Here is a 14435-nt window from a genome sequence, read left to right on the forward strand (position 1 = left end):
GTAAGGATGGTAGCAGAAATCAGATACAATGATAAGCTGCTGGCTTTGGTCATGGAATAAAGAGCCACGAGCCAAGGAATATAGGTAGCCTCTATAAACTGGAATAAATAAGGAAACGGATTCTTCTCCAGAGTCTCCTAAAGGAACACAGTCATCTAACCTGACTTTTATTCCAATGAAACTGGGGTTTTCTGCCTACAGAACTGGAAAGAAAATAAATTTGTTCTGTTATAAGCCACTTACTTGGTAGCAATTTATATGGCAGAATTTGGAAACTAGTCCATTGGTTTTTGAAAAATTATTTATTGTGGATATAATTCTTTTATCAGATATATACTTTGCAAAATATATTTTTCCTTACCTATGGCTAGTATTTTCTCCCTCTTATTTGAAGATCAAATAACTTTCATTTTTGCCAAATCCAATTAAGCATATTTTTCTTTTGTAGATCACACTTTTGATGTCATGCCTAAGAAATATTTGTCTAATTCAAGATCACATATGTTTTTTCCTATAAGTTTACAAATTTTAGGGTATTAAATTTAGGTCTATGACACATTTGGAGTTTATTTTTTGGTAGGAATCTCTTGAATCTAAAGATAAATATGAAGAAAAATGCCATGACCCTCCCCTCGTTTATTTGCAATTAAATTTTTTTCTAACAAATTTTCATAATGTTAAGGAACCAGTCTAGCATATCTTGGGCTAGGACATAACTTGTATGAATTAAATCCTTTTACAATTATTGTAACGTGTTATTTCTCAGAATATGGCCTATCTCTACAAATATTCTGTATACAACTTTTTGTGGTGGAGCATTCTATAAATGCCATTTATTTCAGCTGGTTGATAACATTGTTCAAATCTTCTATATCCTTGCTGATTTTTTGTATAGTCTGCCACTTATAAGAGTAATATTGAAATCTCTGACTGTAATTGTGAATGTGTTTATTCATGTATTTTAAATACTTTATTTTAGCTGTGTTTATATTTAAAATTATATACCTTCAGTAATTGAGACTTTTTCTTTAAGAAATGACTTTCCTTATCCCTGATAACATTTTTTGTTCTGAAATACTCTGGTGTTATGAATATACTCACTCCAGTTTTCTTTGATTAGTGTATTACATATCTTTTTGTTATTATTTTACGTTCACCAATTGGAGTCTTAAATTGTTTTTTCTAAAGGAAATGGTATAGTGACTTAATTTTTAATTTAAACTGACAAGCAGTACCTTTACTTTGGTTATTTAGACTGCTTTTTTTTTTCAATTTTTTATTGCTCATGTTTCAGTTTTGTTTTCTATTTGTACCATTTGTGCATTCTTTTAAAGTATCTGATTTTTTGTGTGATTCTGTATTAGTTTTATGTTGCTATAACAAATTATTACAAATTTAGTGGCTTAAAAGAGCACAAATTTGTTATAGTTCTGGAGATAAGAATTTTTTGTTATTATTACTATTTTTTAATAGTTATTTCCCCAATATGATTTTTTTTTTTACTGTACAGCATGGTGACCCAGTTACACACACATATACACATTCTATTTTTGCATATTATCATGCTCCATCATATGTGACTAGACATAGTTCTCAGAGCTACACAGAAGTATCTCATTGCTAATCCATTCCAAAGGCAAGAGTTTGAGTGAGAAGGCTTTCAGTTTTTCCCCATTGAGGATTATATTTGCTGTGGGTTTATCATAAATGGCTTTGATTATATTCAGGAATGTTCCCTCTCTACCCACTTTGGCGAGGGTCTTGATCATGAATGGATGTTGAACTTTGTCAAATGCTTTTTCTGCGCCTATTGAGATGATCATATGATTTTTGACTTTTTTTTTTGTTAATGTGGTGTATGATGCTGATTGATTTGCGTATGTTGAACCATCCTTGTGAACCTGGGATGAACCCAACCTGGTCATGGTGTATAATTTTTTTGGTATGTTGTTGGATTCGGTTGGCTAAGATTTTGTTGAGAATTTTTGCATCTATATTCATCAATGATATTGGCCGATAGTTTTCTTTTTTGGTGGTATCTCTGTGCATCTATTAACCCCAAGGTCCCCAACCACCCCAATCCCTCCCCCTCCACCTTGGCAACCACAAGTCCCCCTATTCTCAAATCCATAATTTTCTTTTCTGTGGAAAGGTTCATTTGTGCCTTATATTAGATTCCAGATATAAGTGATATCATATGGTGTTTGGCTTTCTCTTTCTGACTTACTTCACTCAGGATGAGAGTCTCTAGTTCCATCCATGTTGCTGTGAATGGCATTATTTTGTTGTTTTTTATGGCTGAGTAGTATTCTATTGTGTATATATACCACTCTTCCTAATCCAATCATCTGTCAATGGACATTTGTGTTGTTTCCATGTCTTGGCTATTGTGAATAGAGCTGCAATGAACTTATGGGGGCATGTGTCTTTTTTGAGGAAAGTTTTGTCCAGATATATGCCCAAGAGTGGGATTGCTGGGTCATATGATGGTTCTATGTATAGATTTCTAAGCTATCTCCATACTGATATCCATAGTGGCTGTACCAGCTTACACTCTCACCAACAGTGCAGGAGGGTTCCCTTTTCTCCACACCCCCTCCAGGACTTGTTTTTGTGGACTTAAAGATAATGTCCATTCAGACTGGTGTGAGGTGGTATCTAGGGATAGTTTTGATTTGCATTTCTCTAATAATCAGGGATGTTGAGAATTTCTTCATGTGCTTATTGGCCATCTGTACATCTTCCTCGGAAAAATGTCTATTCAGGTCTCTTGCCCATTTTTCAACTGGGTTGTTGACTTTTTTGCTGTTCAGTGGTATAAATTGTTTATATATTCCAGAGATTAAGCCCTTGTCAGTTGCATCATTTGAAACTATTTTCTCCCATTCTGTAAGTTGTCTTTTCCTTTTCTTTTTGGAGGTAAAGGACTTATATGCTGAGAACTATAAAACTTTAATCAAGGAAATTAAAGAAGACACAAAGAAATGGAAAGATTGCCCATGCTCATGGGACGGAAAAATTAATATTGTAAAAATGGCCATACTACCCAAAGCAATCTACAGATTCAATGCAATCCCTATCAAATTACCCATAACATTTTTCACAGAACTACAACAAACAATCCAAAAATTTATATGGAACCACAATAGACCCAGAATTACCAAAGCAATCCTGAGGAACAAAAACCAAGCAGGAAGCATCACTCTCCCAGACTTCAGGCAATATTACAAAGCCACAGTCATCAAGACAGTGTGGTACTGGTACCAAAACGGACATACAGACCAATGGAACAGAAGAGAATGCAGAAATAAACCCAGACACTACGGTCAATTAAAGTTTGACAAGGGAGGCAAGAACATAAAAGGAGAAAAAGACAGTCTTTTAGCAAGCATTGCTGGGAAATCTGGACAGCTGAATGCAAATCAATGAAACTAGAACACAGCCTCACACCATGCACACACACAAACACTCAACATGGCTGAAAAATTTAAATATAAGACCAGACACCATCAAACTCTTGAAAGAGAACATAGGCAAAACATTCTCTGACATCAACCTTATGAATATTTTCTCAGGTCAGCTTCCCAAAGCTACAGAAATAAGAGCAAAAATAAACCAATGGGACTTAATCAAACTGACAAGCTTTTGCACACTGGAGGTAAGAATTTGAAAATAGATCCCACTAAGCTGAAATATGTGTTTCCAAGGCTGTGTTCCCTTCTGGATACTCCAGTGTAGAAGCAATTTTATTGCCTTTTCCAACTTCTGGAGACTATCCACATTCCTTGGCTCATGGCTCCCTTCTAACTTAAAAGCCAGTAATGGCTGGTTCAGTTTTTCTTATATCATAACATTCTTTTTCACTGACTCCAGCCTCTCTCTCCCACATGTCTCATTTGATTACACTGGGCCACCCTATGTAATCCATAATAATCACCCTATTTTATTCTTTTTTGGCTTATTGGCTAAAACTATTTGTTATACAGTGGTCATTTAGGTTTATATTTTTAACTTATTGTAGTCTACCATAAAGTGATATCATACCACTACATAATGAGTATGATAAATTTATAACATAATTCACTTTATCCCCTTCTGACTTTTGTATTATTGTTGAGATATATACATATACACATACACACACACATATATATATATACACATATGTATGTGTTTTCTTCTTACTTTTATATCTTTTATCAACATACAATACTGGAATTTTTTATTTAAGTTGTTAATTATCTTTTAAAGAGATATAAATAATGAAAATAATTCCTCCATGTAGATTTATATTTCTATCTGGTAGCATTTTTATTTCTGACCAAAATCTTCTTTTGGAATATTGTATAATATCATCAACTGGTTTTCAACAATTTTATTATAATGTTCCTTGGTATAGTTTTGATTATATTTCTTATGCTTTGGGTTTACTGAGTTGCTAGGATATTGTCCTTGATAGTTTTCTTCAAATTTGAAAACATTTTGGCCATTTAAAAGATTTTGTTTTTCTCTTCTTCTTTCGTCTTTTCTCTTCTACAGACTCTTAATTACATGTATATTAGGCAGCTTAAAGTTGTCCTACAGCTCACTGATGCTCTATTTGTTTTAAAACTTTCAACATTATATACATAATATGTATATATAATATTATAAAACATATCTTTAAGTCTACTAATATTTTCTTCTATAATGGGTAACTGCCATTATGTGTGTTTTTCAGCATTATAGATTATACCTCTAAAGTATGACTGATATTTTGAAAAAAATCTCTCTCTTCCTATGTCATAACTAGAGAATATATTTATAATAGCTTTTTAAATGTTCAGGTCGGCTAATCTAATATCTATGCCAGTTTTGAACAGTTTTGAATTGATTGGTTTTTCTGCTCCTTACCAGTTGTATCTCCCTATTTCTTTGTAACTTAGTAATTTTTAGTTAGGTGCCAGACATTGTGTATTTTACCTTATTAAGTTTTGGATATACATGTATTCCTTTAAATATTTGTGCTCTTTGCTTTGGAATGCAGTTTAGTTACCTAGGAAAAAAAATTAATTTGGAGATGGAAGAACTCTGAAAGGAAAAAGTAGTATTTGGTGCACATTAATTATGATCCCCTGTGGAGTTTAGACCCTTCTGAGTACTCTACCAAATGTCTATTGAAATAGGAGAAATCCAAAGTAGCTTCTATGAATAGACACTATTCCTGTTCCAGTGTGTATGTCAGCCGTTTTTATCTCTAACCCATCCAGGTTATTGTTTTCCAGCCTAGGGAAACAAAGGCACTGACAAGGGCAAATTTACCCCTAATTTGGTGGATGTCTCTAAAGAATGTATACATTGTACCAATAAAAGCTAAAACAAAATGCTCTTTAGGGAAAATCTAAATATTTTGCTTTTGTGAATATTTACATTACATAGCTCTGTGTGTTCAGAATATTCTGCCTACATAATACTAATGATTTCTTTCTGGTTCAGATGTGCAATTCTTTAATCTCATTCATAATGTTATTACAGCTTTTATTCTACTTTCTTCTTTTGTATTTACACATAAAATCAGATATGTTTTTTCACAGGGCTGTAAGGATAATTTCAAGTCTTTTCCTTTCAAACTGATTTTTACCTAAGCTATTTTTTTTTTATTTACTAAGGTAATAAAATCATACTAATAACATTTTACCAAGCCAGATTTGTATATATATATGTGAAAGTAGTTTCTATTCAAGGTAAAATAAATTTAAATATATACAGACTTAAAGCCAAATAATTACCATACTGCATTGTGATATATCATCAGATAATGCTTTTACAAGTTAATAATAAATGCTTCCCCACTCTTTTTGCTTATTTGTTTTTTTGCTGTAACTCTTTGCTCTTAGAATATTTATCTCAAATCCGACTAGATCTGAGAAAAATCTATCTCCAATCCAAACCACTACTATGCCCTATTGCACCTTAATTTAAATGACAATTATGGGACATCACATAGCAGTAGCAGAAGATTAACATCCTGTGGTTTTCTACTATGCTTTCTGTAATGCATCTTGATTTGTCATTCTCATCTGCATCCTCTGCATGGAAGGAGATATATATTTTTTCTCCTCTTATCTAGCAGTTGTGTGCATATACTGAGTAGATTACAAATACAATTTATATACCATGGAAAAAGATACTTTGTATATTTTTCTTATAAAAATGAAACTATACCTGTAATATCTGAAAATGTTCATTTATCTATTAAATTCACTCCAGAGTAGGCTTAGAAAGTATATCAGTCTTAGGATGGAATGAGAAATATAATATGATTTATTAAGTCATTGTGAAAGAATTAATCTATAAGGTAATGAGCTCCATAATGGAAAATGGGAGTGAAGATAGAAGCAATTTCAACTCCATTCCCCAAGATGCAACTCAGCTGAAAATCATATTATTTTTTTAATACAAATATAGTCTTCCCACTCTTACCCAAATTTTCTTGGTTCAAAATTTATCTGGAAAAGACTTCAAAGTAGGCATATATATCTTTTTGGCTTTTTGTTTAGTTTCTGTTTTTACCAGCCATATTTTTCTAGTCATAAAAGATAAAATATAAGGGCATATTTAAAATTATTTTTTCTCTTTGTTACATGTTCTTCATTTAACTCTGCAAGACTAAGAGCATATTGTTAGACCCAAATGGATGAAAATATTTCTGAAATTACAACTCTTAACATTTTTTTTAAAAGCAGCAAATAAAAAAAGAAAGAAATAGAAAGACAATGAGAGAAGAGATGAAAGTACAACATAAATGTCAGTAAAACTTTTGAAAGTAGAAAGAAGACATACAAATGAAATGACAGTGTATCAGAGTTTTTAAACAAATCAAGTGAAAATTAACCTCCAGCATAGTGGAAATAAAGAGCAATGTTCTATAGAAAACTCAGAAAAGGATAGAAAGTTAAGACGTTTGGGTAATTTTAAAATCTGAATATTAAAATCTAAAAAAAAAAGGATTATTGCCTAAATATCTGGTTAAGGAGAAGGTTAATTCCCAAAGCCACTCTTTCAACCCTAATATTAACCAATTGTCCCTCCCAAATATTGGCAGAAGTAAACAGTTTACTCTATGATACTCAAAGATTTAAATTTCAGATTACGCATACTAGACGCAGGTAGGAATGGTAATAGGTGCCCTATTAAAAAATAAGTAGGGGAGTTCCTGTTGTGGCTCAGTGGTAACAAACCCAACTAATATACATGAGGATACAGGTTCAATCCTTGGCCTCACTCAGTGGGCTAAGTATCCACCACGGCCATGAGCTATGGTGTAGGTTGCAGATATGGCTTGGATCCTGCATTGCTGTGCCTATGGTGTAGCCCAGCAGCTACAGCTCCAATTCAACCACTAGCCTCAGAACTTCTATATACTGTGGGTGCATCCCTAAAAAGCAATAAATTAATTAATTAATTTAATTTAATTAAAACAAAAGCAGGTAGATTAAGTAAAACTTTTCATACTGGATCTTGATACCTCCAGTTCTTTTTGATTTCTCTCAAAATAATAAAATCTCTGTTTACATTCTCTTGGACAGAAGAATGAAAATTCCTTTCTAAGGAAAATAATTCGTCCAGGAGAAAAGAAAAACTGTATAGTAATTTTAGTGGATTTGTCAATGAAAGACCCAGTTTCCTGATATATCTGTTTTTATATAAGGATCACCAATGCCCAGAGAGTATCCAAACAGCTTATTAGTATTTAATTCATAAATACTCCAAGTGAAAAATGTTTCAGCAAAAACAATTAGAAAGAAATTAAAAAAAAGAATATATACATGTATGTGTAACTGGGTCACCTTGCTGTAGAGTAAAAAACTGACAGAACACTGTAAACCAGTTATAATGGAAAAAATAAAAATCATTATTAAAAAATAAAAATATTTTAAAAAGAAATAACTAAGAGGAAAAAACTAAAGAGAGCAGATAGTTAAAATATATTTTCATTCCAAAAGCTCTTTAAAAAATCACAAAATCTTAACTTCCTGTGCACGTTTACTCAGACAAGCATAAAATGATTTGTTACAATAATATAGGGAACTAAGTAATTCAAGAAGACATAAGTAGTTTAGAAAGACCTGGATTTTTGGAAAACTAGGTCCAACCCAAGAAAGGGGAGAAAGACATCTCCAAATGAAAGAAAAATTTCCCCTCTTAATATCCTATAGAGCAGACTTAGAAAACACATAGTCCAGACTGAAAAGATGATACAGGAAAGCTATAGGATTTTTTGGGGAAAAGAATGGAATTATTAGGTTACTTGAGGAAATTTATCTTATAATAAGAGTTTTATTGCTTTTCAAGTTTGTGGATAAGTATTATGTACATAAAAATTAAAAAAATGAAAAAATTATTATTTCCTGGGAAATAAAAATATTTTCTATGAAGTGAAATGCCATTCTATACAACTCACCTGTGGAAAATATTTTCCAAAGTTAAAATTATATAAAAACATAATAGTGATATAGCAACTACACCAGAAGGATGAAAGTAGAAATGTAACTGAGCAGGAGCCTATTGGGCCTTCTTGCAACAGACCCCCTTCCCCCAAGACGTCTGCTTGCCTTTTGTTTGTAGTCTCTCAGGCCTATCCTAAGTCAAAAAAGCCTGCTTCAAGAATTAACGATTGAAAAAATGTAAGCATGTAGTGACAAAAGTGGCATCTGGGCCAGTAGAACTAGTAACAACTTAAATAATAAATCAGTTATGTTTCAGTCACAGAATCTTTAGTTCTTCCCTTAAGTACATAGATAATAGTACATTCTTGAGTCATTTTGCAGGTACTAAAGTCCCTGCCAAATGGAAGAAGTTATGACCATGAGCACAGAGCCCCCAGACTGGTTTGATCCTGCGCATCAGTAATGTTAACCGCTGTGATACCCCTCCCATCAACCAATAAGAGAACTATGTATGAGCTGATCACACAGCCTTTGACTCCCCTCCCTCGCTTTACCTTTTAAAATGCTTCCCTGAAACTCACCAGAGAGTTCAAGATTTTTATAGCATGAGCTGCCTGGACTCTTTGTATATTGCCTACAATAAACATTGCACTTTCCTATACCACTATCCAGTGTCAGCAGCTTGGCTTTACTACATGTGGGCAAGCAGACCCAAGTTTGGTTCAGTAACAGAAAAGTTATACATGTTTGAATTTGGTGCTACTGTAAAAAAGAACTGCTACAAGTTCAGTCATCATTGTCTACTATTTCTATCATATCCCCCATCTAAACCATCTAAACCAATAATAAGTTCTGTGAACTCTCCCCCAATTTTCCAAGTCCAATTAGTCTTTCACCTCCTGTGACAGGGCAGGGCTGTTAGGCTATAATTTCTGTCTCTTAAAGTATATAATACATATATATCTTAAATTAGTAAGACTTATAGTTCGTCAGCAGGGGACTGACCACCTGCATTCTTGGTTTTAGATGCCTGAGGGAAAGGAGAAGTTTTCATCTCCCAGAAGTCATTAGGATGTGGTAAAAATATAATGAAATACAATGAACTGACAAATAAAAACAAAAAGCCACTCAAAAGTGACAAACTTAGAGACAAATGGAAAGATAAAAACTCATTTCCAATTAAAGAAAACTAATAGGGAACAGAGATGAAAACCAAATTTTAAAAAATCAAAATAGAGGAAAATTAAAATTATAAACTAATTTTAATAACTGAGAATTTAGGTTATATTATTTAACAAAATAGTAGATAAAAAAGTAGAATATGGTTACAGTACATTCCCTAACTACTCACTATGAAAAAACAAATTAAATATCTTTGTTTAAAATGGAAAAATATTAATAGATTCTTAAAAATTGGGCTGAATTAAGATTTTTAGGTTGAAGTCTCTTCCTCTCAGTAGATTGAAGATGCTATGCCATTGCCTTGTACCCTCAATGTAGTAAACAGCACTCTCAGAAGAAAGACGTTGGAATGTAAAGTAATATGGAAGAAAATGATTAAGAAGTGGTTTTCTGCTTTTTCTTAGCTTTAGAAATGTCTGCAGATTTGATCTTTGGTTAAAGCCCCCTTTTTACATTAAATCCAGGCTATACCAGATATACAACCTAGTTAAAACTGGTGCTGGATGAAGTTCAGAATTTTAAATAATAACTCAGTCCCAAAGAACTCTGCTAACATAGTGACATTTTAGAATAGAATACTATTCTTAATAAGTAAGTAGCAGCTCTAACATATAATGACCTTGGAATTGTCATTCCATTATTATAGAAAAATAAAGAACTGAACCAACAAAAGATAAAGACTTTTCTTGAACTCATCAGAAAACTGAGTTTGCAAGGGCAAACCAACTACCACCTCCAAATCTGAAGAGACAGGTGAATAAAAACAGAGCCAAGATCTGCTTACTTGGAGCAGAAGCTGCTGGAGCAGTAATTGGCAGGAAAACTTAAATGGTTATGTTTATAAATTGCTGGAAGCTTAGTGTGGGATAGCTTAAAGGTGTAAGCCTCAGTCATATCAACACCCTCTCCAGTGTATATGGATATATATATACACACACACACCAGAATTACCAAATACTCATCATCAAAAGCTATGAAAGATCCCTTGCAAGTTCTGGCACAGGCAGAGAAAGCATAACCATTGTGAAATGCATCCAGAGGATTCTTTACAAGAAAGGCTTACTTGGGATTGGGAGTGACTTTATCAGAACCTTATCTGGCATGAGGGAAGGGACATTATTCAACCTCAGTTTCTTTAGCACTCATGTCTAGCCTAAGAGGAGGGGTTGGAGATAAGAAATACTTGTGAATGGTATAGTCCAGGGAGACTGGCTCACTGAGAATCTGAGATTTAATCATAAGATTATAGAAAGCCCCTCCACCACATATCACAACTAGACAAACAGGACTCCATTAAAATAACAGTAGATTATTTGAAAAAGATTTAAGATGCAAAAAATCTGAGAGGAGCTCTTAGGGAAGTCCAAAGATTCAAGGTAGACAAAACACTGGACAGAACAGTAATTTGAAGCCCATAGCACTTACAGAAATAGAAAATATGAAATAGCATGATCTTAGCCATATTAGAATAAAGCCTCAAAATAAAGGTCTATTTATATCGGTTCCTATTATCTAATACATCATGTTTATCTTTCAACTAAAAAATGTTAAAAGCAGGAAATAATACTGCCTGAACAGACAAAGAAAAAATCTGAACCAGACTCAGATATGACAAAGATTTTAGAATTATCAGCAAGGGAATAGATAACTATGGTTAGTATATTAAGAGCAAAATTCAAGTTGATATATCTACTCAGTTCTAAATATATGCTAGCTTTCACAAATGAGAAGGATGACACTGAGGATGGATCATCCAGCATAGACGAAGCCAGTAGCCCACAGGGCTTTGCTGGGAGCCACAAAGAATTATTACCAAAACTTGAAACCAAAAGGAGTTTGTTTGGTTGGATTTTACAATTTTGGGGGGCTAGTGACAATGTGAGAAACACGAAGTACTATTAGAACATAACCCAAACCATTTATTCAATAGGCAGGAGAATAGGCAATTATTTTTTTGCAAAAACGTACCTATATTCTTCCCTCAAGGAAGCGGAATATAACCCCTATAGATTCTGATATTTCTTTTTCTTTTTCAAAAAGTGCAATATAAAAGGCAAAAAAAGAGTAACTTAAAAAATGTAACTTTACGTTTATATTAACTTAGCCAGGTGATAAAAATTAACATTGATAGTGATATGCATACCTTTTGATATAAAATGAGGATAGCCCTTTACCTTTGTGGTCTCCCTCTCCTAAATATTTAATCCCAGTTTAATCATGAGAAAAACATCAAACACATATCGATTGAGAGATATTCTATGAAATATCTATCGAGGTAATCAAAGGAGAAAGGAGAAACAGAGAAACTGTCACAGCAAAGAGGAGCTGAAGTAAACATATGACTAAACATAATATGGTATTTTGTATGAGATCCACGAAAAGAATAAGAACATTAGATGTAAAAGTAATGAAATATGAATAATGTATTGATTTTAATGATAATGTGTCAATATTTGCTTATTAGTTGTAACAGATATACTATATTAACATAAGATGTTAATAATAGGGAAAAATGGGTGCAGGATATCTGGGATCTCTGTGTACTAAATTATACCATTTCTTTAAATCAAAAACTTCTCTAAAACTGAAAGATACGTAAAATGAGAACAAATTAATTTTGTAGAGAAGTTTATTAAAAAAAAAAACTAGGTAAAACTCAAGTAAATATAGAAAAGACAAAATAAGAATTATGTCACAAAGATACGTATCTGTAAATAAACAAAATAAGAAGATATAATATCTTGTAAATATAGATAAAATAGAACACATAATTATTATAATTCAGGAGAGATAGAGATGATAGAGCATGACATAGGGCTCACCTCCCTTCGTAAAAACATCAAAGCTACAACTAGGAGTTCCCATCACGGCACAGCAGCAATGAATCTGACTAGAGTCCATGAGGATGCAGGTTCGATCCCCGGCCTCGCTTAGTGGGTTAAGGATCCGGCATTGCCATGAGCTATGGTGTAGGTTGCAGACATGACTCAGATCTGGCATAGCTGTGGCTATGGTGTAGGCCAGGAGATACAGCTCCGATTCAACCCCTTGCCTGGGAATCTCCACATGCTGAGGGTGTGGCAAAAATAAAAAATAAAATAAAATAAAACTATATATAGAGCAACTCTTGCTGAAATCAATCTGGGAAGCAGAAAGACAGCTCTTGTACAATCAAAACTGCAAAGAAAGATCCACATGGAATCCTGCAGGTTAAGAGAGGAAATGTTCTGGTTGGAGCCTATACCCCTAGATGGGTACAAACAAAAAGAAGACAGTACAGACTCAGGGATCCTGTCTTAGGAGTAAAGGGTTCAAACTACATACCCCAATCCTGGGGTTTGTCATTGGGAAGACAAGCCCTCTCAGCTGGTTTAAAAACAGTAGGGCTTCCTAGAGGGCTGTAAGAAACCAAGGCATTGCTCATGGAGAATGCACAAACAGACTTGCTTGTCCCAGTCACTACAAGGAAGAAGCAGACTGAAAACTGCCTGGGCTCTGGCCACATTGACAGAACTGCCTGTGTGTCACCCCAGGTTCCAGCTCCCGTCCCTCTTGCTAAGGGACTGTTCCTCACTAAAGTGGAAGCTGCCACTGCCAATGAGAGTGTGCATACTTGGAGGGAATGAAGTTGGACTAGATTCCAGCATTGCCTCTGCCAGAACAGGCTTCAGTGCATATATCACTGCACATAACACTTCCCTGCATACACCCGAGTGAGAGTGAAGCCAGCTCAGTAGTGTGGCATCAACCCCTTCAGCCCCAACCCAGCCTCTAACCAAGGCATTCAAAACAGGGAAAAAGTAAAACCCCTAGCCATGTGCCAAACCAAGGAAGAGACTGCTAACACACTCAAGAGAAACCCAACTCCCCCAGGGCTCCTACTCTAGCTCCTTGGGCCCTGAACCCACCTCTTATAGGGCAGTGACAGTCACTGAGCACAGAAGACGGTCAAGCTTTTCAAGTGCACAGGGAATGTTCTTCAGTGTGTATCACATACTAGGCCACAAGAAAAGGCTCATCAAATTTAACAAGGAATTATCTCAAGCATCTTTTCTGATCATAACAGTATGAAAATAGAAATCAATTATAGGGAAAAATAGGAAAAATACAAATCTGTGAAGACTGAGCAACATGTTACTAAAAAAAGCAATGAGTCAACAATGAAATCACAGAATATATCAGAAAATAATTTGAGACAAATGAAAATAAAAACACAGCTTCTCAAAATTGATGGGTTATAGCAAAGGCAGTTCTAAAAGGGAAGTTTATAGACATATAGGCTTAGGTCATAAAACAAGAAAAATATCAAATAAACTACCTAACCTACTATCTAAAAGAACTCTAAGAATTAGAACAAAGCCCAAAGTCAAAAGAAGGAAGAAAATGATAAAGATCAGAGTAGAAATAAATAAAACAGAGACCAAAACAAACAAACGAACAAAAAAACAGTAGAAATGATCAATGAAACCAAGAGCTGGTTTTGTTTGTTTTTTAATAAGAAAACTGATAAGAGTGTAGCCAGGTTCATTAAGCAGAAAAAAAGAGAGGACCCAATTAAACAAATAAGAGAATACTTCGAAGAGTTATATGCCAACAAATAGCACAACCTAGAAGAAATTGATATATTCCTAGAAACATAATTTTTCAAGACTGAATCAGGAAGAAATAGATAATCTGAACAGACCAATTGAAATTAAATTACCAAAAAACTTCCAACAAATAAAATCCAGGACCAGACATCTTCACAGATGAATTCTACCAAACATATAAAGAAGAGTTAGTATCTATTGTACTCAAACTATTCCAAAATATTGAAGAGAATAC

This window comes from Sus scrofa, chromosome 4 (assembly GCF_054392235.1).
Source record: "Sus scrofa isolate SSC_HxYL_T2T_F1_AM1 chromosome 4, Sscrofa_HxYL_maternal_Yorkshire_Landrace_v2.0, whole genome shotgun sequence".
Classification (NCBI taxonomy): Eukaryota; Metazoa; Chordata; class Mammalia; order Artiodactyla; family Suidae; genus Sus; species Sus scrofa.